Source organism: Bos indicus x Bos taurus, chromosome 10, assembly GCF_003369695.1.
Source record: "Bos indicus x Bos taurus breed Angus x Brahman F1 hybrid chromosome 10, Bos_hybrid_MaternalHap_v2.0, whole genome shotgun sequence".
Lineage (NCBI taxonomy): Eukaryota > Metazoa > Chordata > Mammalia > Artiodactyla > Bovidae > Bos > Bos indicus x Bos taurus.
In genome coordinates this window covers 38,151,831-38,177,239 of record NC_040085.1, presented here as the reverse complement: position 1 = coordinate 38,177,239, position 25,409 = coordinate 38,151,831, and the positions used below count along the sequence as shown (strand labels likewise).

The 25,409-nt window shown below is 42.4% G+C and overlaps 1 long non-coding RNA gene across 1 annotated transcript in view; it reads left to right on the top strand.

Moving 5' to 3' along the window:
• The first annotated feature begins 22,217 nt into the window (after positions 1-22,217).
• The window catches only part of LOC113900204, a 45,982-nt gene continuing 42,790 nt past the window's right edge, over positions 22,218-25,409 (top strand). Inside the window, exon 1 of the long non-coding RNA XR_003513087.1 lies at positions 22,218-22,365. This is a non-coding gene — a long non-coding RNA (uncharacterized LOC113900204). The remainder of the gene's footprint in view (positions 22,366-25,409) is intronic.

The window sequence follows — 25,409 nt, the reverse complement described above, 5'->3', positions numbered from 1 at the left end:
TTGAACTGTGGTATTGGAGAAGACTCTAGAGAGTCCCTTGGATTGCAAGGAGATCAAACCAGTTAATCCTAAAGTAAATCAGTCCTGAATATTCATTGGAAAAACTGATGCTAAAACTGAAGCTCCAAAACTTTGGCTACCTGATGCAAAGAACTGACTCATTGGAAAAGACCGTGATGCTGGGAAAGATTTAAGACAGGAGGAGAAGGGGACAACAGAGGATGAGATGGTTGGATGACATCATCGACTCGATGGACATGAGTCTGAGCAAGCTCCGGGAGTTGATGATGGACAGGAAGCCTAGTGTGCTGCAGTCCACGGGGCTGCAAAGAGTTGGACACAACTGAGTGACTGAACTGAACTGATGACTAATGAGGCTGAATATTTTTTCATGTATTTATTGGCTAGTCATATATCTCTTCAATAATGTATTTGTTCAAATCTCTTGCCCGTTTTTAAAATAGGTTGTTTGTCCTTTTATTTAGTTATAGAAATTCTTTATGTATCTGGAGAAAAATTCTTTGACAGATACACATATTGTAGGTTTTTTTCCCCCATCTCATGGTTTACTTATTCATTTTCTTAATGCTTAATTCATTACTTAATTCATTTTCTTAAAGAGCAGAAGTGTTTGACAATAACATTCCATAAGACATAATGGACACCTATGTTTACAAACAAGCTTTGCTAACAAGTGTAGGGAGTATCTCCTATGATACTGTGCCAAGGCAAATTATGTTGCCTATTTCACAATTATTCATAATATATCTGTGGCAAAGAGTCCCATTTTATCAAGTCCCAACTCACCAGCAATATATCACCCCAAATTTGTGTTACCAGGAGTTTCTGTCTCAACAACCCCTTCATTCCTTTCTTTCCTTTCTCTTCAATATATCTCAATGGAAAGTCTTCTTCATAAAAAAGGATGAGTAGGCAGTGAGTGCAAACACTTTTTCATTGCAATGCAAGGGTCACCATGACCTCCTTGTTGCATTGGAAAAGTAACTTAAAAGTTTGGTTTTGTTCTAGATTTCAGGAAGAGAAATCTCTGATACATTGACTCAGAAAACACAAACTTCCTGTTGACTCTCAAAACTGGAACTCAGTGACTTCATCCTTTCTTCTAAGAAAACTAGTGGCCTGTGTTTTATTCATTTCTTTCAGTAAGTATTTGTTAAAATGCACCATATCCCCAGCACTGGTACTAGAAAAGCCTGAAATGTGTAGAGTAGTGTGTATCATGTCTTTTAGCTTATTGTTAATGAAACAGTGAGCATCTTAAGAACAGAAATGTTATTCATTCTTCTGTGCTCAGTATTGGCATATGGGTACTTACTAAATGTAGTTAATGTCTGAATGATTGTATGTATGTGTGCATGAACAAAATGTCAGAGAGAGCTGCCTTGCTTGAGTTTTCTATATTTTCTATGATGGAAGTTTTTTTTCATGATGGGAGAGTTATAACCAAATAGCTACAGCCACTCCAGGAAAATGATAATCCAGATCTCTACCAACATCCCAGTGAGGAGGTCAACTAATACTAATACTAATAACTAATACTCTGAGTAAGGCTTGTATCATTTTGATTCCTAATGGTTAAAATTTCCCAAGTGGAAGATAATGCACCAGACCTTGGACATGAAGAGGGTCACAAGAAAATAATTTCTTCTTAGATTAAATCTGAGGTAAATTCAATAATGAAAAGAATATTGACTACCACTATAACAAATAGTGTTTGGTACACTTTATAAAACAGTTTCATATACAGTTTCCCACTGGATCTTTCCAATATCTCTGGGAGATAGCCACAAGTAGTATTGGTATACCTACCCCCATTATATACTGCTGGAAATGAGGTTCAGCAGCAAAATGGAGTAGCTGGGCTCTAGTACACTGCTTTACTGTCTTTCTAGGATAACCCCCTTACTGACAGAGTGTCATGATGGTAGTCTCTGTTTCCCATGATTTTTAAATATTATTCCTCTGTTGTGTGCCAAGAAATGAGATAAATTATCCTTACTACAGTGTATGTTTATGGGAGGTACACGCTGCATAGTAGTAAAGAGAACTCAATTGTTAAGCAAAGTTTTGATACCGAATCCCATGGGGATGAGCCCCACAGAAGTCATGACTCTGTGAACCCTCAAATTCCTTTTTCTATACAAACTCTATTTCTTAAGGTGTTAACAGGAACTTGCTGAGATGACTGTTTTCTCTTCAGTTCAGTCACTCGGTCATGTCTGACTCTTTGCAACCCCATGGACTGCAGCAGGGCAGGCTTCCCTGTCCACCACCAACTCCCAGAGCTTGCTCAAACTCATGTCCATCGAGTCAGTGATGCCATCCAACCATCTCATCCTCTGTCATTCCCTTCTCTTCAAGCCTTCAGTCTTTCCCAGCATCAGGGTCTTTTCCAATGAGTCATCAGGTGGCCAAAGTATTGGAGCTTTAGCTTCAGCATCAGTCCTTCCAATGAATATTCAGGACTGATTTCCTTTAGGATTGAGTGGTTTGATCTCCTTGCTGTCCTAAAATTGTCTTTATGTTATACTTGTCCAGGAGGAATTCCTTATTTTAGACACATCTATTAAGGAATTTTATTGCCTTGGCTTGTTAGCTGTAGACAGGAGCTTGGGAGTAAGGATCTTTGAGCTACTCACCACGCCAGTTCAATCCTCCAAGGAGCAAAGTGAGGCAGCACTATGTGTGAGCTATCACATCAGGATATACTAGAGAACTGCTCGCATTTGGAAAACAGTCTTCAGTTGCAAGCACAGCCATCAGTGAAATAACTGTAGCTTGACATTAATCTTGTAGCAGGATTACATTTCAGGCCATTGCTTTGCAGAAGATGAAGTGTGTTTGCCTCTGCTTCAGTGACAATGGTGTAACTGTATGCTTTGTAATTGGGTCCTAAGGAAGGAAAACTCAACTTTGTTCAGGATCAGGACTGGGTAATTGAGCAACATTTGAGTTTCTGTTATTCCCACCAATAGCTGAGAGCTGTGACTGAGAAAAATTCAATTAATCCCTCTTTCTCAAACAGCTATATTTCTGCATTCTTATTGGCCTCTATAATAGCTCATGAAGGGTAAATAGCTCTCTTTATTAACGCTTCATTAAGAATTTTTATATCTATGTGACAAGTGGTGCATTCTTTGCACAGAATGAAGTACTTGGAGCCTTGATTCCAGCTGGTCTGGATTGGAAAACTCATTATTGTTCTTAGCCTGACTGCCAGGAAACTCCTCAGGGGAGAAATATAGCCTTGTATATATGGAAACACTCAAACTGGATTGGTCAACTTTTATAAATAAACCGTTGGAAAATGTAATTTAGAGGGAGAAGTATATCAATTGCAGATTGTTTTCTTAATTGTCCCTGTTATTTCCCAGTTTCAAATTTTAGGTATTTTTCATAACAAAATAATTAAAAGTAGGGAACAAAGCTCATCATTCAGTCTTTTAAAACAACATCTTTCTGTAATGACAAAGGGAATTATAAATGACTTTATAATTTGGAGGTAAAACTACAAGATCCTTTATAGTTAGGCAATTGATAGTCATCTTGATCAAGTTCTAGACTCAAGTCACCATCTCTTGACTCAAAAATTGGCAAAACCAGGTTAGAATAGACAAGCAATTGTTTCCAGTGGAGAGGATTAAAACACAATTATGAGTACATTCATCTTCCTTGGCCCAGGGACTCTATCCCATAATACCATTTGCATAATGGGTTACTTTGTTCCCTTTTAAATGTTAAATTTGGAACATTTTATTCCAAGAGCCATCAAAAAATAAACACACGGAGTTCTAAGCCCACAGATTTTCATATGTATCTGAGACTAAAAAGCAGTCCACTTTGCCTGTATTTAAGGAAGGATAAGCACTTTCTCATTTGTTTATACACCCAAGATGATGTGGCTCTAAAGAGTTGTAAATATAGACAAATGGAAGTTAGCATCTCACTTCATCTACCACACGCTCAACAAGATACACACCCCATCCCCCCCCCACACACCGCCTCTGTTCCTTTCTGAAGGAAACTGGAGATGCCACTTTGTTCATTCGTTGGCTTCTGACTGTCCAGCTCCCTCCCTGTCTCTGATGTCTTCTACTCCTGAGCTGTACTCCTCAGTCAATGCATGCCTGCACTCTTTCCTCCCCTGGGTCCCCAGTGCAAATGAACCTGGCCTATGTCTAATTGCCTGGATGGCAAAGTGGTAACTTAAAAACCAGTCACTGCACAGAGAGGATCTATTATTCAACTCAAGTGGAACACATTTAGGTTTTTAAGAGGGTGTCTTGGGATACACAGGCTCCCCAGGTGACGGGTCGCAAAGAGTCGGATATGACTAAGCAACTGAGCATGCATCCTGAGGATATATAACAGCTGAGTTTAGTCTTTAGTGGAGGGAATTCAAGGTACAAGGTTGACCAGCAGATAGATCTTTGGCAGGGGGAGAAAATTCCATGTTCTCCCATACACCATGTAGAGCTACTTTCTCCTGTCCCCAGTTCAGCCCTGCACAGCACTCAGTTCAGAGAGGAAGTTAAAAAGCACTGCAGCCAACCTGTCCTGATGTTTGGGAGTAGTTATCAGTACAACAATTGCCCAGAGGATTAGAAAGTGCCCCCTTTCAGCCTGCCATCCCTCTGAATTACTATAGAAACTACCCTGCAGCGTCTCAGCCTCCTAGAACTTAAAGTTCTGCTTTTCTAAAGCTTCTGACATTCTATTTGTATTAGTACTGGCTTTTTTTGGGGGGTGGGAGATTCAAACTTTGTTGGCAAGGCTCTAGGTAAGGAGATTCTATGCTTTTTAATGGTAAAAATTCAGCCTCCCTGATGGGTTTTCCCCAACACAGCTATTCACGTAGCCAGTGGATGGGTCTCCTTGGAAACAGCAGCAGCTCAGTTTCTGCATCTCCTAATGACACACTCTCTGTACCCTCGGCTGCTGATTCCCAGCAGTTGATGCCTTGACTAGAGCAGGACACTGAGGACCACGAGTAATAAGCATCAAATCTGTGCTTAAGCTGGTGGGAGGTAGGCTTAGGTGACAGTGGAGGTTCTGCGAAACCAAGATACTGTCCAGGGAGCATGGGTAGCTCCGTACAAGGTTGCAACAAAGGGGGGCACCAGCTGTTCTCAAAGTAAGGGCCCAACAGTAGGCTGAGCCCAACAGTGAGAAATTTGACAATAAATGTTGACGTTCAGGAGGTTAGGCAGGGCTGTATCACCATATAGAGGACATGGGCTCTGCCACTGGGCAGAGAGACTTGTTAGCAATGGGCAGGCCTGAGTGATAGAAAGAGGACTAAGGGATGTTCCAGAAACAGCTCTCAGATACAGGGAGTACAGCTGTATCTGAGTAATCTGTACTGGGATACTCAGTACTCAGCTGTACAGATCCAGCTAAGATCTGGGTTTGGGGAATACAGGTGGGGTGGAGTGCCTGGGCATTTGGGAGCAAGGGGCAGAGTTTTGTTATCAGAATTGGACCATTGAAGGAAGAGGCTGAATGAGGAGGAATGTGTGGTGTGGGTCTATTTCTGTCTTATAGCACAATCGAAGAAAAGAGGCGCAACAAGCCTCTAGAATAAGGGTGGAGGCAACACCATGGTTGAACCAGAGGATCAGGAACTCAGAGTATGTGTGAATACTCTGCTGTTGGTTGGTTGGTGGGAGAGAAAACAGGTTAAAAAAAACAGCAATATCCACAGTTGCCTTCTTTATCTGTCTTGCATCTTCTATTTACCCCTCTCTCTCCTTATCACCAGTCTTAATAACTGCTTTCACTAATATCTTAAAGATCTTTGACAGGGATTACTTTTAAAGAACGTGTTAGGGTAGGGGAAAGCTTGGAGAATTATTCCTTTCTCTCTGTGCAACTACACTGTGTTTCAGAGTGTGCTGCCCAGTATTGGCTACATCCGGGATTCAACAAGCAGGCAGAGACACGTGGGGAGGCAATCCAAATGCCCATAGATGATAAAAAGGGACCTTATATCACATATTGAGCCCTTTCCCTGTTCCAGGTACAACAGATCTGGGGACCTTGTGAAAATGCAGAGTCCCAAGCCCCCAGAATCAGGGTGTTCTGCAGGTGGCTCTGATTCAATAGGGTCCTGTAGGGACACTTTGGGGAAGTCTAGCATAGACTCCCCTACCCCAACCCACCACTAATATCACTGTGCCTGTCTGGGTGGGATTGATATTGGACATTCCTCATTTTGAGAGGGTGCAGGTAGAAAGCCTCCCATCAAACTTCAAATAGCTGCTTTTCCTACACACACCAATGTCCAGTGCAGGGAAGGAGAAGGTGCTCCAGGTGCCCAGTGGCCAGGGCTCTGTGGTCAAACCCAGGAGACACTGAGGCAGCAGGAGAGGAACTTTCTCAGGGCAGCTACAGTTTTTTTTACCACTGAGCCCTAAGCCTTATTTTTCTTCCATTCTAATCACACGAGCAGGGCTAAGTGGGTTCCAGAAATGAGGAACAAAAGAGGGAACCTACAGCCTGTTCTTTCTCCCAGTTGCTCTCCTCCACAGCTACTAGAACCCACCAGGATTTGTTCTGCATCCTGAAGACTAGTTTTTTATATCCATCTTGGAAAAAAAAAAAAAAATGGATTCATGAGACCCACCCTCAGAAGGAGGTTGTGACTTCTTAGTATGAGCCAGCTTTAAGTACAAGCAGTTGTTGAGGCAGAAAATTCCCCAGTGGCAGGCTTGATGGATGATATGACATTGTCTCCTGGGGACATGGTGATTTGCTGCAGCATTGTGGCAACTTAAAATAAATGATCCCTCTGCACAAGGGCTGACAAGCTTCATGTCTATGCTTCTAATCACGATTTTAGTAGCAGAGCTTCCCAGCTTCTAGATTAACCCCTTTCACTTTGGACCAAAAATCTGGAGCAGGAACATGGGTGGGATCATAAGATAATTTTTCTTTGGATAAGCAACTTTCATCTAAGGGTCTCCAAGTACTTTAAAATAATAATTAAATTGCCACAACACCTTCACATTCATAATTATTATCCATCTACCATCCCTAGCTCTGTGCCAATACTTAAAGATGAGAAACTTGAAGGACAGCCTGGCTAGACTTCAATGGCTGAGCTTATCATAGAGGTAAACCCCAAATTCAATGTCCCTCATTTCTAGTCTAGCACTACAGAGGGCTAAAAATGATGAAGATGATCATATGATACTTATGCATGTACACACTGTGAAGTACTATTAGTAGAAAATAAGAATAAAATATGTATATTGAATTTACAACTTAATTAAACTACTATAGCAATCCTACCTTTTAACCAATTTTTCCCTCTCAAGAAACTTAGCTCCATTCTGTTTCAGTTTTTCTATCTTTAATGGGGTTCCCTAAAAACGTACATTGGGCTTTCCTGGTGGCTCAGATGGTAAAGAATCCACTAGCAATGAGGGAGACCTGGGTTCAGTCCCTGGGTTGGGAAGATCCCCTGGAAGAGGGCATGGCAACCCACTCCAGTATTCCTGCCTGGAGAATGCCCATGGACAGAGAAGCCTGGTGGGCTACAGTTCATGGGGTTGCAAAGAGTTGGACACAAGTGAGCGACTAAGCACACACAGTTACTTCATCATAAGTGCTGACAGCTTGTCAGGTGGAATGTTCTACAACCTCCGAAAAGGACTCATGTTTCCCTGTGAGACAGCATCACCTCATAATTTGAAATAGATTATCCTAATATGGGACTTAACTTTAAAGAATTTTTATGATCAAAGCTGTTATTCACTTTATCAGAATTTCCTTCCTCTTCATTTTAGTTCATGGCCACTGGCTTGTATGATGCTATCTTATCTGAGCCAGTCACAATTCTTCTTTTTTTTTGGAAAGCTGGTACTAAAACCACCACCAAGGTTAGAAACAAGAAACTATAGTTAAGACCCAAAATTGTTGGTGGTCCTAACATTGATCTCAGCCTCTACTCTGAGGAACATCAGTTTCTCATTTAATATGTGGAATCAGAAGTAGCTACTTGGGGATAGGTTAGAAAGTAGTAGGGCTACTTAGAGGAACTTGGGACAGAGTTGAAGATAAATAAAGCAGCTAACAGCTAAATTACCAGTCTTTGCCAAGCAGTCCTCCAGGTTCACTCTGAGCTGTGGGCCACAGAGATCAAGATAAAGAGAAGAGCCATACATGACTTCAAGACTTCATGACTATTATACAGAGTGAAGTAAGCCAGAAGGAAAAACACCAATACAGTATACTAACGCATATATATGGAATTTAGAAAGATGGTAACAATAACCCTGTGTATGAGACAGCAAAAGAGACAGTGATGTATAGAACAGTCTTATGGACTCTGTGGGAGAGGGAGAGGGTGGGAAGATTTGAGAGAATGGCATTGAAACATGTAAAATATCATGTATGAAATGAGATGCCAGTCCAGGTCGGATGCATGATACTGGATGCTTGGGGCTAGTGCACTGGGATGACCCAGAGGGATGGTATGGGGAGGGAGGAGGGAGGAGGGTTCAGGATGGGGAACACATGTATACCTGTGGTGGATTCATTTTGATATTTGGCAAAACTAATACAATTATGTAAAGTTTAAAAATTAAATAAAATTAAAAAAAAAAAAAAAAAAGATGAGCCAAACAGAGAAGCACACACACATGAAAAGGTCAGAGAGAATGTTGCCACCACAAGGCTATGCGAAAACGGGGAAACAAAGAAGGTAGCCAAGGTGGATCCTTCATGTGTTAGTCAAGGAGTTTACTTCCCAAGAGAAATGCAGATTTGCAAGTTCCAGATGAGGTACCAATTACCAAGCATATTTGATGGAACTGTGAATACATGATATAATATGTTTATGTATTGAGATTTCTTTTAAGATTTACAAAGAAAATAATGTATACTGTTTGTAGTATGTCAATGATAAAACATTTCTACAGAGATCTCCTTTATGAGGCAAGTGAGAAACATCTACAAATGGCTAGAGTGAAAATCTGTAGAAATAAAAAATTCTTGGGATTTTTTTTTTAGAAATCATGAGTAATATTCTAGGACAAAATAGAGAAATAAGTGCCTGAGGTGGGGGAGGAGGGCGAAATGTAAGTAATGAGACTACTGAGAATTCAGGAGAGACAGCCATATAAGAAACGCACGGACACTCATGTAACACCGAGCGGTTTATGATGTGGTATGTTATTTAAGGCCCTAAACAGCTGGATGTGTTAGGAGCACAAAGAAAACAAATGAGCTGACTCATGCTGGCAAGTGGGTGATTCCGGCCCTGGAATCGGCAAAACAGGTCCAAGTCCTGGCTCTGCGTCTCTCTTGCTGTGTGACCTGCCTCTCAAAGCCTCAGCTTTCTCCCAGGGCTGCTGGGAGAATTAAATAGGATGCTGCACAAAACATGCGCAGTGTGGAGTCTGGTACATCACAGAATGCACACAATAAAATGTTAGTGCACTTCACAGGTCACAGCCGCCTTCCCTATAGGGCAACGAGACTGATAAAAACTAAACGACATGCAATGTCTTTGAACTGATACAGGAAAGTGTATCTTTTCCATCGTGGCCTCTCTGGGCGCTATGCCTGACTACAGCGTTGCTCTATTTTCACAAAATAATTTTAGACCATCTCCATTGTGAAGGCCCTTAAGGATTACTTAAGCTATACATACGTGTGTGTTTTTATTGGTAGCCAATCTTGGCCACCAAAAACAATTTCCTTTAAAATTATTTTTTCCCTTCAGAAATCTGTCATTTAGAGCTAAACCTAATGAAGAAGCATAATCAAGAGGGGATAAGAGGAGATGGCTTTGCGCAAATTGCCCAAAGGCAATTCTAAATAAAGATTTGTATAAACATCTTGAATAATGTGGACAATGATGTTAAGTACATGACTTCCTGAACTCATTACCTGGAGGATGTCCCTCATCTAAGTTTGACTTTTAAAATATTTTTTTAAACATAAAAGTCTCATTCTCTTATAGTCATACTTGCACTGTGGGCCTCTATTCACTTTTTGGAATAGTGAGTACTGGGAAGGAAAGGAAGAGGGAAAGGCCAAAGGCAGAAAGGAAAGGATGGGAAGAGAGAGAAACACCAAAAGTAAAAGGGCAAGTTGAGGCAGAGAAAATCAAGCCAGCTTAGAAACATCACAGAGAAATCTACCTTGTAGACAACAGACCTTAATTATAGTTTGCTTTTAAAGACGTAACTCATACTGCTGTTTGTTTTGTGGAAGGGGGGAGAGGGCTTATAATGGGCTGCAATAAACTTCCCAGTCCAGCCCCAATCATTTTTTTCTTCTGCTCTGGGAAAATGTGCTTTAGTACAGTACCTCAACCTTTCAAAAAACTGAACATTTTAGGAGAACGTTTATTTTGCTTTTGCCCTCGTATTTCAGATGCTCATTTACTACCTGTTCCTTTCTTTGCTCTTGTCTCCTCAAGGTCCCCGGAGAAGCATGGGCTTGAGGAGCAGGAGTTGTGGGAAAGGAAGGAAGCACACAGAGTCCTCTTATGTGAATAAAGTGATTAACAGAAATATAAAAGAGGCTTCTTCCCCTGTTCACAAAGCAGATTTTCTTCAGAAACTGGCAGAGCTCCCAGACAATTTGCTCTGGGGACAGACTCCAGCTAAACTGCTGGCAGTGTGGGCCCTGGGGCCTCCAGATGGGTTTGGGGGGCCCTAGGGAGGGTGCGCTACCAAGAGGGGAGGAGGGAAGGACTCAGTGCAGCACCGGCAGGGCCAGGGTGGGTCAGGCACAGAGCAGGCTAGGTGCTCTCCCAGCCACCTCGTTGCCCAGACCTCTGGGCCACAGCTGTGGACAGGCTGAGGGGCTGGCGAGGGGAGAAGCTGGCTCCAAGGTCCAAGATGGAGGAACCTGAATGGTCACAATGCAGAGAAGGAGTAATGAAGGATGGGGCAGTCCCCACGAGCTGGCCCGGGGCGCAGGCTATTTCAAGCTGCACAGAATAGCTTGAAGGGCAAGGCAACCCTGAACTCTAGCACCAAGCTAATGGTGTGCTCCTGACTCCCTGCCTGGTCCAGGGATCTGAGCAAGCTATAGGGTAGGTTTGGGGAATGATCCAGAGGCAAAGGTTGCTGCCACATTCCCTGGGCCCTGCATTCAGCACTGTCACCACAGCAATGCCCAGCCTGCCCCTTGCAGCTTCCGCTGGATAGTGTTTTCAACAAACACTCACTCTGGAGCACTTCTAATGAACTGGAAATCAGCAGGCACTCCATGAACTGTGATGCGGGTTGGTGGGGAAAGGAGGAGGGAAAGGGACCAAGGCCATCGGCTTCTGAGGCTACTGCCAACTTCCTTGCTAACTTTTAGCTCAGATTAGGGTTCCTGATAGTGAGACTTTAAAAAGTGACTTTTCCCCTATGGTAGAACTTGGAAAAGGTCTATGGCCATGAATTATTCAGGGTCACCCACTGATTTAGTCCCCAGTGTCTTCCAGATACTCTCATGTGGATTCTTGGCTAGCTTGGATATCAACAGAAAGGGTATGCGACACATTTGCCTCTCTGCTGCCTTAAATGTCCACCAGCCAGGATGCCTTGAGGCTGTTCATGAAGCTGGGAACCGCTGGGCAAGTGAAGCAGGCTAGACTGCTGCTTTTGTCTTTCTCTGCTCTTTCCGCTAATGGAATAGCCTCTGTGTCTGTGTGTACACAACTCATCCCTGATCATTTCAAAAAATTCAGAAAATACAGAAAAATGTAAAGAACACCATCAAATGGAAACAAGCATGGTTGGCCTGATAGCACACGTTCCTCATGATTTTTTATACTATATTTTGATGGGAGATGATAGGATGCATATATTTTTATAACCAAATTTTTTTACCCTATAATTTATCACAAATATTATCCTTCCACATTCATAAGTATAGAACTATATTATTATTTTTAACAGCTGTTTAATAACCCAGGATAAAAATGTGCTGTGATCTATTTAATCAATTGCCTGTAGTTAGATGATTTCAGTTATCACCAGATTATTGCTGATGGAAACAAGGGTCTTTATATAAACATCACTGAATCCTTATCAGGTCATTCTCTTAAGATGAATTCTGCAATGTAGAATTGTTGGGTCAAATCTGCTTATCTTTTTAAAGGTACTGATGCATCCTTTCAAAATTTTTCTATCACAAGCAAAGCTCTACTAATATTCCATCCTTCCAAAAATCAATGAAGCCACTCATTTTCCTCCCCTTCCCCTGCCCTGGACACTCAGCATTATGAATCTTTTTCATCTTTTTTAGTCTGATGGTTTTAAATGATAGATTTTATTTGCTGTTTGAACTCAGTGTTCAGTGTTTCCTCTTCTCCTCTGTCATCTCTTGGAGTTCTTTCTCCATTAGCATCTCCTTCATCAATGATGAGCATCAGCGGAGCACTTCCAGTGTGTGGGCCCTGACTGTGCTGAATGTCAGTGCTTCGGGAGCAGCACCATCTCAAGTGTTTTGGGGGTGGAGGGACGGCTTGGAGGAATGACAGCTTCAGGGAGGAGGAGATAGTTACCTTAGATTTGATGAAATGGTGACAGCAAGATGGGTAGGAAAAGGTCGTCTGATGCAGAGGAAAGAGTATTAGCAAAGTCACTGAGGCCTGGGTTCCAGGGTGACCGGGAGGCGGGATGGCCAGGCTTATATGAGCTCTCTGTGCTGTACAGTGGAGTTTAGATTATCTATAGCGATGACAAAGCTTAAGGAAGGGTTTTGGAGGACAGCAGTGATCAAATGCGTGTTTACAAAGTTCATTTTGGCAGTGGTGTGAAGGAGGAAAGGAAGTGGGAGCGAGCAGCTGAAGCAGGAAGACCAATAAAAAGACTGCTGAAATGGTCTGTGTGAAGATGCTGCGAGCTGGAAAGAGGTCAGAGCAGCCAGGCAGGAAGCAGAGGAATGGTGGCATACAATTTCCAAGACTGGTACCTGAGTTGGAGAAGCAGGGGAGAAGTTCAGGAAGAACTGGAACAGAAGAGAAGGTATGAACTTTAGCCAAAAAAAAAAAAAAAAAAAAGGGAAGAAAAGATGGATTCCATTTTGAATATGCTATACTTAAATGACCATTTGACTTTGGATAGATACAGCCAAAGGGAAAGTGTAAATACAGATTTGGGACCCTGGAGAGCTGCTGTGGCCATGGATACAGGCAAGGGGATTAGGGGCACACAGAGTCCACACACGGATTGCCAGGAGCCCTTCCCTAAGGGGTCCCCACACCCTCACACAGGCTAGACAGCCAGATGACTGCTTTGTCCTTGTCCTCAGCTGGTGAGCCCCTTTTCTTTCTCTCAGAGGTGTCCAGCTCATTACCAGGAAAGAGTCGATCAAATGTAGCCAATTCATATAAAAACTGGGGGAAAAAAAAGCTTTTTCTCTTATGTTACAAACAGTAAGCCTTTGTTTAAAAGGTATTTGTTAACACAAAGAAATGACTTCTTAGTGGTGTGGCAACTGGGTGGGAGAGATCTGGGGGACCAAAGCCTTTCTGAGCTCTGCCAGGTCATGTCAACAAACCACCATCCAAGCCTGCCCCGTGTTGGGAGCTCTGCTCCGCTGTTAGAGATCCAAAATTCAAAGCACTGCCAGCCTCTGAAGAAAGCATTTATAACTCTAGTTTGCCTTAAGACAGAGCTTTGCAGCCAGAGACTTACTTCCAGGAGTCAGGTTTAAGCCCCGGGACCTGAAGAGGAACAGGGGGTGCATCCTGGTGCCATCAGCTGGGCGTCTTCTCAGTTATGGTTTGAACCGCTCAATTAAAAGGACAGGGAGTGGCTGTCTAAGTTTAAGTAGAGACACAGTAAAACAAATCTGGGTCATTTTAGCCTACTTTGTTCTCTTCAGCATCTTTTTTTTTTTTAATTGGAGTTCAGTCGCTTTACAATGTTGTATTAGTTTCTGCTGTACAACAAAGTCAATCAGCTGTATGTATACACATATCCCCTCTTTGTCACCACAAAGCATTTAGTAGATTTCCCTGTGCTATACAGTAGGTTCTCATCTTCAGCATTTTAATATATATTTATCTAGAAAAACTAAAATTGCCTCAGAGAGTCTTCAGGGATGGAGATGTGTGTCAGCTCTCAGCTTCATTTTTCAGCAGCTGACATTCTAGCTTGTCTTCAGACCCAGAAAACCTTACTCTGACTCGACTAGAAATCACTCTTTTTTACCTTTAATCCTGTCTATTTTTCTCCCTGGCTCCCTTCAAACCCTCTTTGTCTGTTGCATCAAATCAGGGATGCCTACTGCATCTGGAAAAGCAGCCCTGGCTGTGCCCAGGGAATCAGACAGGGACTGCCAACCACACCCACTGCTTCAGTGGACATCATTCCATGCACATCAGGAAATGAGTCTGCAGTGGACGCACCCCACTCACCAAAACTGATGAACGAACAAGCAACGCCTCTATGATTTCAGTAGTAAGGACTTAACTAGAAAGCATGTATCTGAAAAACAATATTTTGCTCCACAATTTGTATTACTGAATGGCTTTCCCTGTTACAAATATATGGATGTCATTAACCGCAAGTCAAAAAATGAAAGGTTTCTTAAATAAATTAGGCATCTGAGGTGTAGGGGGATGGCACAGAGAACATATCCCATGCACTTACGCAGGGAAGCAACAATGCAGAACGTGGGAACAAACGGCTCCCATCCAGTGCTGAACCTACACAAGATACACCGTAAAGAATCTGCCTGAAATGTGGGAGACCCAGGTTCAGTCCCTGGGTCGGGAAGATCCCCTGGAGGAGGAAATGACAATCTGCTCCAGTATTCTTGCCTGGAGAACTCCATGGACAGAGGAGCCTGGTGGGCTACAGTCCATGGGATCGCAGAGTTGGACATGACTGAACGCTAACGCTTTCTTTCACTAAATACCTCAAAGGAGGAGGCAAGGCAAGAGGGAACAGGACACGGAGAGATTCCAATCTTTTATTCAGTCCATAACACAATTCTAAGTCCAAATGGTTAGAGTTCCCAGGCAGAGGAAATGATTTCTCTATGAAGGAGGAAGAGGGAAACTCCCTGGGGCACCAGTTTCCTTAATGATAGGCCACCCTGAGAAGCCGGCAAGGCTCCTTTAAGTATTCATGGCAAAAATCCCGGCAGTATCAAAGATCAAAAGAGCTTTGTAATGTAAGGCAACACTTTTGAGACTGTTGACACTAGCAATAGAAATTAACTTCAAAACAGCTTGCTTCTCTGCTCACTGTATGGGCTTCCAAGTTCAGGGCACGGAAGGTGAGTGACTCACACCTATCTGTGTAAACACAGCATCTTCCATGGCTTCCATGCTGCTTTACCTTCATAAACCTTCTTTCTCTGTTAACTGAATTACCCAGGCCCTTCAGTGTTCACATAAACAAAAACTACTCCAGAAGTAGTTGAGTAGCACAGATCTCGCTTCCTTCAAAGCTTTTCTCTATACACACTCCATTATAGTACTTTCACCTGTGCGTGCTAAGTCGCTTCAGTCATGTCTGACTCTTTGCGACCTTGTGGACTGTAGCCCGCCAGGTTCCTCTGTCCATGGGATTCTCCAGGCAAGAATTCTGGAGTAGGTTGCCATTCCCTACTCCAGGAAATCTTCCCAACCCAAGGTCTAACTCTTGTCTCTCATATCTCCTGCATCGGTAGGCAGATTCTTTACCACTAGTGCCACCTGGGAAGACTGTTTATTTCTTTAACATTTCCACATTATTTCCCCAAATGTGTAACTGCCATAACCCTTTAAAGTGCAACACCAGCAACATTTGGGTAGATTTTAAAAGACACAGTTGTGAATGTGAGCTGCTGCTTCTTTCTCACTGTGCAAACTTGGTGCTTTCACATGTAATTAATCTTGAAACAGCAGCAGCAGAACCAGAGTGGCTGTTTTCTGCTGGGATCTGTGTGTTCTCCACTGGGGTGACAGTGAGCCCTGCCAAGTTCTTCTGAGACACAGCACACTCTGGCCACCATTCAGGGCTACCAAGCCATTATTATAATAATATATCAGAAGATTTTCAACTTAACAAGCTCAGTTCAGATACGAGAATCAAATAAGATCAACTAGGGGGGAAAAAAAAATCCCTCCCTATCTATTTGTCCTGAATGGGAAAGCTGATGGCCAAAGAAAAGTCAGGGTTCTAGAAGAAGAGTTTCTACAGAAAACCCAAAGGGCCAAACACTGGGGGGAAATATACAGACTGGGATGCTGCCTGATTTCTTCTGCACCCCAGGCCTTGTTTTCCTGCATTTTCGTTGTTTCTCCTGCTGTCCCTGTGTGTACACAGCTGTGCAACACTGATCACAAGTGATGACAAGCACAGCCCCCAGAGCCAGGCTGCCTGGGCCCAGGACCAGGCTTTTTTTCTGTGTGACCTTGGGCCTTTAACTAGTCTCTCTGTGCCTTATTTCTTCATCTGTAAAATGGGCTGCTTTGAGGATTAAATGAGAGAACACAGTGGATGTCTTTTGCATAGTGTCTGATATTAGACATAATCTGTTCCCTCTGCTCCACCCTTGGTCTTTGTTAGGCTGTGACAAGAACATGGATGGATCTTTCCAAATATGAAACAAGAGCAACTTTGGAACCAAATTCCAGTGTCTGCCTGTGGGTATTTGGGCAGATTTAGAGCAGTAGTACTATGCTAAAAAGTGCTTTATGTATAAATCCTCTCACATAATCCATAAGATACCTATAAGAGATTTACATTAGCTATTCTTCAACTAAACATTCCTCCCAGGACCCTTGCTCTTGTGTAACTCCTCGCATATTGACTCTGGACTTGGTCACATGCTTACTCTGGCCAATGGGACCGAGAAATGTAGATTAGTAGAAATTTGGTAAATGCTTATACATTAAATCTTGTACCTTTAGAATGCTGCCACCTCCATGTCACAAAGTCTAGCCTCCTTAAGGATGCAAGAGCACAGGGAGAAAGAAGCTGTGTTGATCCCCACCCTTCGCTGGTTTCCCAGCTGAAGGTAGTTAACTTGAACAAGCCCAGGTAACACCAGCAATTAAAAGAGCCAGTCAACTCACAAAATCATGAGAAACAATAAATTATTGTTGTCACCAAGTTTTAGGGTTATTTGTTACTCTGCAAAGAATAACTAAAACAGAAATTAGTGAGTACAGTGATTCCATAACAGAAACTTAAAAACATGAGCCACTGGCTTTGGGACTAGAGAGTTGGCAGAGGCTGAAAGGGCAGTTAGGAATTTCTTTTTGGAGGCTGAAAATGAGCCACCTGAGTTGCTGAAACAATCTTCAAAACTATAATCTATAGTCATTTGTAAGGCAAAAACACATATCTAATAAATTTGTGGATCTGAGCTAAAGAAATTTTCAGGCTTAATGCTGGAAGTGCCAATAGATTTTTTTTTTTTTAACTTTGCTTTAAAAGGTACACAAAGAGAGAAGGATGAGTTAAATAAGGAACCACTGAGTTTAAAAGAAAAATTTAGAGGAAATTGGGAGGACCTGGAACTTGCTGGGTTTAGAAATAAAACAGTTCCTCATTTCCATCCTCTCCAGATGGCAAAGGATTCTCAACATAAGAAATGGTCTCAGAGTAAAGATTACTCGAGACTGTGGCTGTAAGACCCTTTATTATGACCTTTAAAAGACTTTGAGTAGATCTTTTCAACTAGACAAAAGCACTTCTAAGATAAATAGATGCCTAATCTCAAAATAGCTCTGAGTAATCTGGAGCTGGGCTGCCTAGTGCAGTAGCCACTAGCCACACATGACCCTTGCATGCATACTTGAAGTGCAGCTAATCCAAATGGAGAGGTACTTTACGTGTAAAATATACACTGGATTTTAAAAAATAGTAGGAAAAAAGGGAAATACCTTATTAATAATTCATTACATTGATTACAACATTGAAGTGGTAATATTTTGGATATATTCAGTTAAATAAAATGTATTACTAAAATTACTTCCATTTGTTTCATTATTAAAGTGTGGCTCTTAGAACTTTTAAAAATACGTATGTGGTTCATATTGGTAGCTTACATTATATTTCTATTAGACAGCACTAGTGTAGAAAAAGACCTGTCCCAAGAAGTATCTTAGGTATAGATTTTATTTAATGAAATGAACAATAATGAGGTACGTAGAAAATCCATAATGTTTTTAAAGGAATCCTGTCAGATTCAAGTAATTATCTAAAATGATAGGAGACTTCTAGACCACCCAACTTTCTACAATCAGTATGCAGGCTGAGAAAGCTGCTTAGCTGCAATTATAGGCCATTTGTATTAAAAAAGAAATGACATCTCAGAAGATGGAGCCAAGAACCAAAGGACTGAATCCAGAGAAGACCTAGACCCTTATCAAGAAAGCTTGCCTGCTTGAGTTGGAAAACCTGATAATATGTACCCATATAGATTTCAGAATTGCTATTCTATGGAACAATTACTGCTATTGTCTCCTATTGTGTTATTTTTGAATGGGAATATCTATTGGGGTTACCATGCCCCTGTTTCAACACTTTATGTTGGGTGTATGGTTCAGTTTACAGGCAGAATTTAGAGGAAATACATAGGACTTGTTAGGCTGTAATACTAACCTTAATCTCTGATTGCAGAGGAGCTATCCACGAGAAACCCTATCTATATCTGTACCAGATTCGGATGACAAGATCATGGCCTTTGAGTCTAATGGGGTCACTGGATGAGATCTCAGGGGTCTTAGGAGGGCAGTGTATTTTTCCTATGGGAGGAATTTAAATAATTGTGACCATGGGATGAACTTGATGGATTACAATTGACCACACATTATTTAAAATTTTCTAATTAAGAGGTAGAGTTTATTCCTCCCACCCTTTGAATCTAGGCCGGTGTTTTTACTTGTTTTGTCCAGTTGAATGTGGTGAAGTGGTATTGTGCAATATCCCCAAACCTAGACCTTAAGAGGCCTTACAGCTTCTATTCTTGTCTTCTTGGTACTTTGAGAATACCACACTCTTATAAAACTCAAAAGGAAAGGCCACCCTAGCTGTTCCATCCCTTGCTATTTTAGGCCCCAGATGTGAGGGTGTCACCATCTTAAATCTGCATCTGACTGCAATCAAATAAATAGATCCAGGAAAAACCATAGTAAGAACAACTCAGCTAGACAAAGAATTAATAAATAATAATAAAAAACCTGATAAACAATGAATCATTGCTGTTTTCAGCCATTACTGTGGGGTGATTTGTTCTACAGCAACAGATAACTAATATCTATCCATGGTCTAACAAGGAATAGAGTGGAGCAGATGGGACAGGCTTTCTGGCAGAGGTGTCACTTGGATTCTACTGTGCTTGTGATGCTGTTACTACCAGTTCTTCAACACATGGGCCTCTCCAAAGTGCTACTCACAACATGACAGCTGATTTCCCCCAGAGTTAGCGAACCAGGAGAGGGAGAAAGTCGTCAAAATGGAAACCACAGTATGTTTTATCATCACCTCTCCTGTACGCTATTGGTAACACAGACCAACCCTGATGGAATGTGGGAAGGGACCACTAGGGTGCTAATATCAGGGGACAGGGATCATCAGGAGCCACCAGGAGGCTGACTACAACATAAATTAGGAAACAAATAAATGTACTTCATATCCTAATCTTCATTTCAAGAATCTCCAAGAGGCTAGTTTTCCCATATCCTCTATTTCTCCTCTGACCTACTTATTTATCATGAGTTTTATCCATTTCTCTTTACTTTTCAACTTATCCCTCACCTGTTATCCCCCTCTCCAATTTCATCAGGCCACAGAACATGGCATTTCAGGTCTTCAAGATTCAGTTCAGTCAGTTCAGTTCAGTCGCTCAGTCACTCAGTCATGTCCGACTCTTTGCGACCCCATGAATCGAAGCACGCCAGGCCTCTCTGTCCATCACCTAAACTCATGTCCATCAAGTTGGTGATGCCATCCAGCCATCTCATGCTCTGTCGTCCCCTTCTCCTCCTGCCCCCAATCCGTCCCAGCATCAGGGTCTTTTCCAATGAGTCAAATCTTTGCATAAGGTAGCCAAAGTATTGGAGTCTTAGCTTCAGCATCAGTCCTTCCAATGAAAACCCAGGACTGATCTCCTTTAGGATGGACTGGTTGGATCTCCTTGCAGTCCAAGGGACTCTCAAGAGTATTCTCCAACACCACAGTTCAAAAGCATCAATTCTTCGGCGTTCAGCTTTCTTCACAGTCCAACTCTCACATCCATACATGACCACTGGAGAAACCATAGCCTTAACTAGACGGACCTTTGTTGGCAAAGTAATGTCTCTGCTTTTAATATGCTATCTAGGTTGGTCATAACTTTCCTTCCAAGATTGGCTGAAGGCAATTGAGGCAGTTAGCTGACTCAGCGGGGTCCTCAGGTAGAGGCCTCAGTGATGGGAAGAGAGACCCTCCAATATTAGAACTCCCAAAATTTTTGCAGAGGAGAACTATAAATGATTTCAGCTCAGTAAAAAGCAGGCCAACATGGAACTGTGAGGAAACAAGTCCCTGTGTTTGTTGCTGATGACAATGTAAGGTTTCTGAGGAAAGCAATCTTTTCAGCGATTTGTTATAAATATTTGTCATATTATTTCATTCACTAATGTCCTCTTTGGAAAACATAACCTCCAAATACAACAATAACAATGACAAATTAAAAAAAAAAGTGATCTTTGAACCATCTCAAATCCTCAATAACATGAAATTGGCCTGCGAAACAGGACAGAAAACTATATCAGCATAAGTGTCAAGCCTGTCATTTCACTGGCACTGACCTGTGTCTATGGAAGAAAACTATGCTAGAAACACAAAGTAGGGCATATGTAAGTAAAGACACATTGCTAAGATCAAGGTCTGGAAAATCAAAGATTACAGTTGATTAGGATCTTGGCCGTTGAACCTTTTCATGTGAAGACTATTTCCTCAGGAAGTCATTCATCTTTGAGATGAGTAGGAAACCATCAAATCTTAATAAAAGCTGGTTTCCATTAACCCAAGCAACACCCTCTGAGTCTTGGTTTCCTTGTTCATCCAATAGGTGTCACATACTTAAGTCTCAGAAGACTAGATGAGATCAACAATCTGAGTCCATCCTGTCCACTGGGAAGGGGTTTTGAATCCAGGTAGAGGCAGTGCGGAATAAAGGAAGCAACCTGGGCTTTGCATTCTGCCTTATGTTTGTATTACACCCCCACCAGACTTACTAACTTAACTCTTTTTGACCCTGAGTTTCTTCAACTGAAAATGGGCCTTTCTACCTTGCCTGGTTCTGTTGTCATTCCCTTCTCCAGGGGATCTTCTGGACACAGGAATTGAAACTGGGTCTCCTGCATTGCAAGCAGATTCTTTACCACCAGAGAAGCTCAGCATATGTCAGAGGTTAGTAGAATACTCAGCACATAGTAGGTGCTCAATTAATATTAGCTCCCTTCCTTTTTGTTACCTCAAATCTGCAACCCTTTCAATCTCTCCTAATAAAATGAAAGACAAAGGAAACCCTTTGAAACTGGAAACAAGCAAGTTAAGGCCAAATCTCGAAAAAAGGTGATCCTTTACTAGTTCATTACCAAGTTACACAATAAAAATAGTTTGTAAGTCTAAGGGGATGAGGTCTTGCTGTGGTGCTCTAGTTAACGAAAGGGCCATCAAATGGTTTCTGTGCAGAGGCCTGAAACTGCACAGGTGTCTGATTTGAGCCCTTCCCTGGCATCCTTAGTCTTGGGAGACAGAACAGTTTGCCTACAGGTTGAAAACAGAAAGCGTTCAAGATGTGAGAGTAATTCCCCAGAAATGAGCCTGTGCCATGACTTGTGAATTGTGGAGCCCACGGGTAAACAGACTAGAGACCACAATCTCTTCCTCAGAGGAATTTCCAACGGTACTAACAGTGGTAGTTGGTGAAACAGAAACCATCCTTATCGGACAACTCCTCCAGCTTCCAGGTAGCTTCTGGGGAATATATGAGCTGAAAGTCAAGGAAAGGGAAAGAAGAGGTTATAGACTCCCTCAGAAAGGGAAAGAAGAGGTTACAGACTCTCTCAGACTCCTCTTAGGGCTGGAGTCTGTCTCCAAAAACACCAGCACAGTGGAAGTAAAACATATGCTTCTTTGGAATTAAAGTCAGCCCCAAATAGCAAAGAAAGAACAGGATGCATGACCCCTGTTTGTAAACAAAGACCAAGATAAATGTCGGCTGCCAGACCTCAAAGGAAGGGATGAGAGGCCACTTGCAGAGAGAAGCCACAGGCAGCCGAACGAGCCCTTTGGTCTCCCTGGTGGTCTCTCGAAGACCTTTCCAGAGGCATCACGGAAGAGCAGGGAAGCCAAGGGAGCCAGAGGGCCACCTGCCCCAGCACCCTCTTCACAGGTCTGTTTTTCTATCTTTTCTTAGTTAATGCTTAAGTGTTTATAAACTTGATCATCATTCACATCACAGCTGTGGTTGAATGTTTTAGAATCTGGCACTCAGATGTAAATCTCCCAACAACAGGTAAATGGCTAAGCCTCAGTTTCCTTGTCTATATCATGGGGATCCCAGCATTCCCTACTTCATAGATGGTTGTAAAGAATAAATGAGATCATGTATGTAAAGTGTTTAGCACAGTGGCTGGCACACAGCCAGTGCTCACACACGGTAGGTGCTATTATTTTTGTTCTGTTGTTGTTGCTGATTCTGCCCTTGGCTTTGTCATGACCGACTCAGACATTTTCCAGAGTGAGGAATTAGGTATTATTGATGTCAACCACAAAAAGTGGCAGCTGTAGGGGAGAAGTGAAGAGGAAGGGAGTATGCCTGTAATGATTGTGCAGATCATTATGTGCTGTAATGATCTGCACATCGTGCAGATGTGCAGCATCCACATCTATCAGCCTAGTTCCCAAGTCTGTCTCGGCCAGCTTAGAAGTTAGCTTCTCAGGGCAGAAGAGGCATCAGGGCTGGTCTTCAAGGAGATTCAGTCATGCTGGCTGAGGGCTCAGGGGCCATTCATGGGCTTCCCTAGTGGCTCAGATGGTAAAGAGTCTGCCCACAATGTGGGAGACCTAGGTTCAATCCCTGGAGAAGGGAATGGCAACCCACTCCAGTATTCTTGCCTGGAGAATTCCATGGACAGGGGACCCTGGTGGGCTACAGTCCATGGGGTCGCAAAGAGTCAGACACAACTGAATGACTAACACACACACACACACACACGGGCCATTCACACATGATATACAATGAAGAAGGAGGTCCCCTGGGAGACATCTGGAGAAGACCCCTCCACTGGGCCAGGAGTTCTGTCCACCCCCCTCCCCACCTCTCTCACTCCCACAGGGTTTGGGGGAAAAAACAGTGCAGAGACAGCATCGCCCCCACCTTGGGGCCAAACATCCTGTCAAGGACCAGTGCCTCACTCTCAGCCAGGGAACTCGAGACCCACAACAGGACCCAAATCAGACAGCAGAGCTCTGCTAGTCCTCGGCATCAGAGCCCTGGATTTTACTGAAGCTGGGAGGCACTGTTTGGTTTCAAGTTGTCATTTCCAACTGGAAGACAAGATATGCTTTTCTAGCAGATCAGTACACAAGTAGTTTTGATAACCAGGCCACTTTAGAAGCTGTGTTCCAGTAATTGCACTAAATCTCTGGAGTTCTCTTTCTTTTGATAACACAAATAAGAGGAAAGTAAAGTAAAGGTTTCTGACTTTTGTCTTCAGTTCAGTTCAGTCGCTCAGTCGTGCCCGACTCTTGTGACCCCATGAATCACAGCACACCAGTCCTCCCTGTCCATCACCAACTCCCGGAGTTCACTCAGACTCATGTCCATCGAGTCAGTGATGCCATCCAGCCATCTCATCCTCTGTCGTCCCCTTCTCCTCCTGCCCCCAATCCCTCCCAGCATCAGAGTCTTTTCCAATGAGTCAACTCTTCACATGAGGTGGCCAAAGTACTGGAGTTTCAGCTTAACATCATTCCTTCCAAAGAAATCCCAGGGCTGAAAGACTTTTGTCTTAGGTGTTACCAACAAAAAGACAACTCCATAAAGATTACTGAGGGCTTCCTGTCTCATGGTAGACTCTGCCTGCAATGCAGGAGACATGGGTTTGATGCTTGGATCAGGAAGACCCTCTGGAGCAGGAAATGGCAACTCACTCCAGTGATCTTGCCAGGATAATCCCATGGACAGAGGAGCCTGGTGGGCTACAGTCCATGGGGTCTCAAAGAATCGGACATGACTGAATGACTGAGTACACACACACACACACACACAAAAGATTACTGAAGAGGAAATGCGGCATGATATATATATATATATATGTGTGTGTGTGTGTGTGTATATATATATATATATATAGTCCAGGGCCTAGGACAATGCCCAGAATACAGAGGTACTAATTAATGTTTACATAATAAGTGTTTACTGAAGTTCATTGAAAAATAGCCCTGCGTCTGAACTTGCCTCGTGACCCACTGCCTAATACTCCACACTCCCAGTGCAGCAGGCCGGGTTCAATTCCTGGTCAGGGAACTAGAACCCATGCGCTGTAACTAAGAATTCACATGCTGCAACAAAGCTGGACGATCCTAAGTGCTATAACTTAAGATCCAGTACAGACAAATAAAATAAATTAATACTAAAAAAAAAAAAAAAAAATCCCAGCACTGATCTGTAACTCCATATATCAGGAAAGTGCCTTCTCTCTCTCACACACACATACAAACATACACATAAAATGGCAAACAACAAGCAACCTCAATATATGGTCATTTAAAAAAAGAACATAACACAATTCACAGATATTTTCTCTGAGAATCGATTCTCTGGTTGCTGACTCTCAAACTTTGTTTCTTTGAAAAATATAGACCTGAAAATTCTCATAGAACTCCATTTTGTTCTTTTCCATATTCCCTTTATTCCTTCATTCTATCATGCACACCTCATATTTCATCTTTACAACATTCGGGATCTGGTTATGACAAACTCTGTAACAGCTCATCATATTCCCTCTATGGTCTTTTGTCTAGTTTTACTAAGTTATATCCCTTATACAGAAGTACATGACCCCAAAATATATAAAAGTCTTTTTTTGCAACCCAAAGAGTGAGGGTGTAACTGATATAAATGTAACTGACACTTATTTAACATTGGTGTCTCAAATAACTTCCTTTTTAAAAAATGTATGGTGGTGTTTTACAAGAAGTCCATTGATGGGCTCTTGAAAAATTTAGAACAAAACAATGCATCAGAGGGGGCCTGTCTTCTGGCCAGATCATCATCTATGCTTTTGTGAGTGTTTGTCTGGAGTATGGGACACTTATGTATGCAAACACGCACACTACAAGGGAAAATCCAGAGAATGCAGAAACTGTCTAATTCATCAAGGCATGAATTTCTTCCTGGTACAGACTTCAACTATTATATCGGTCAACCCA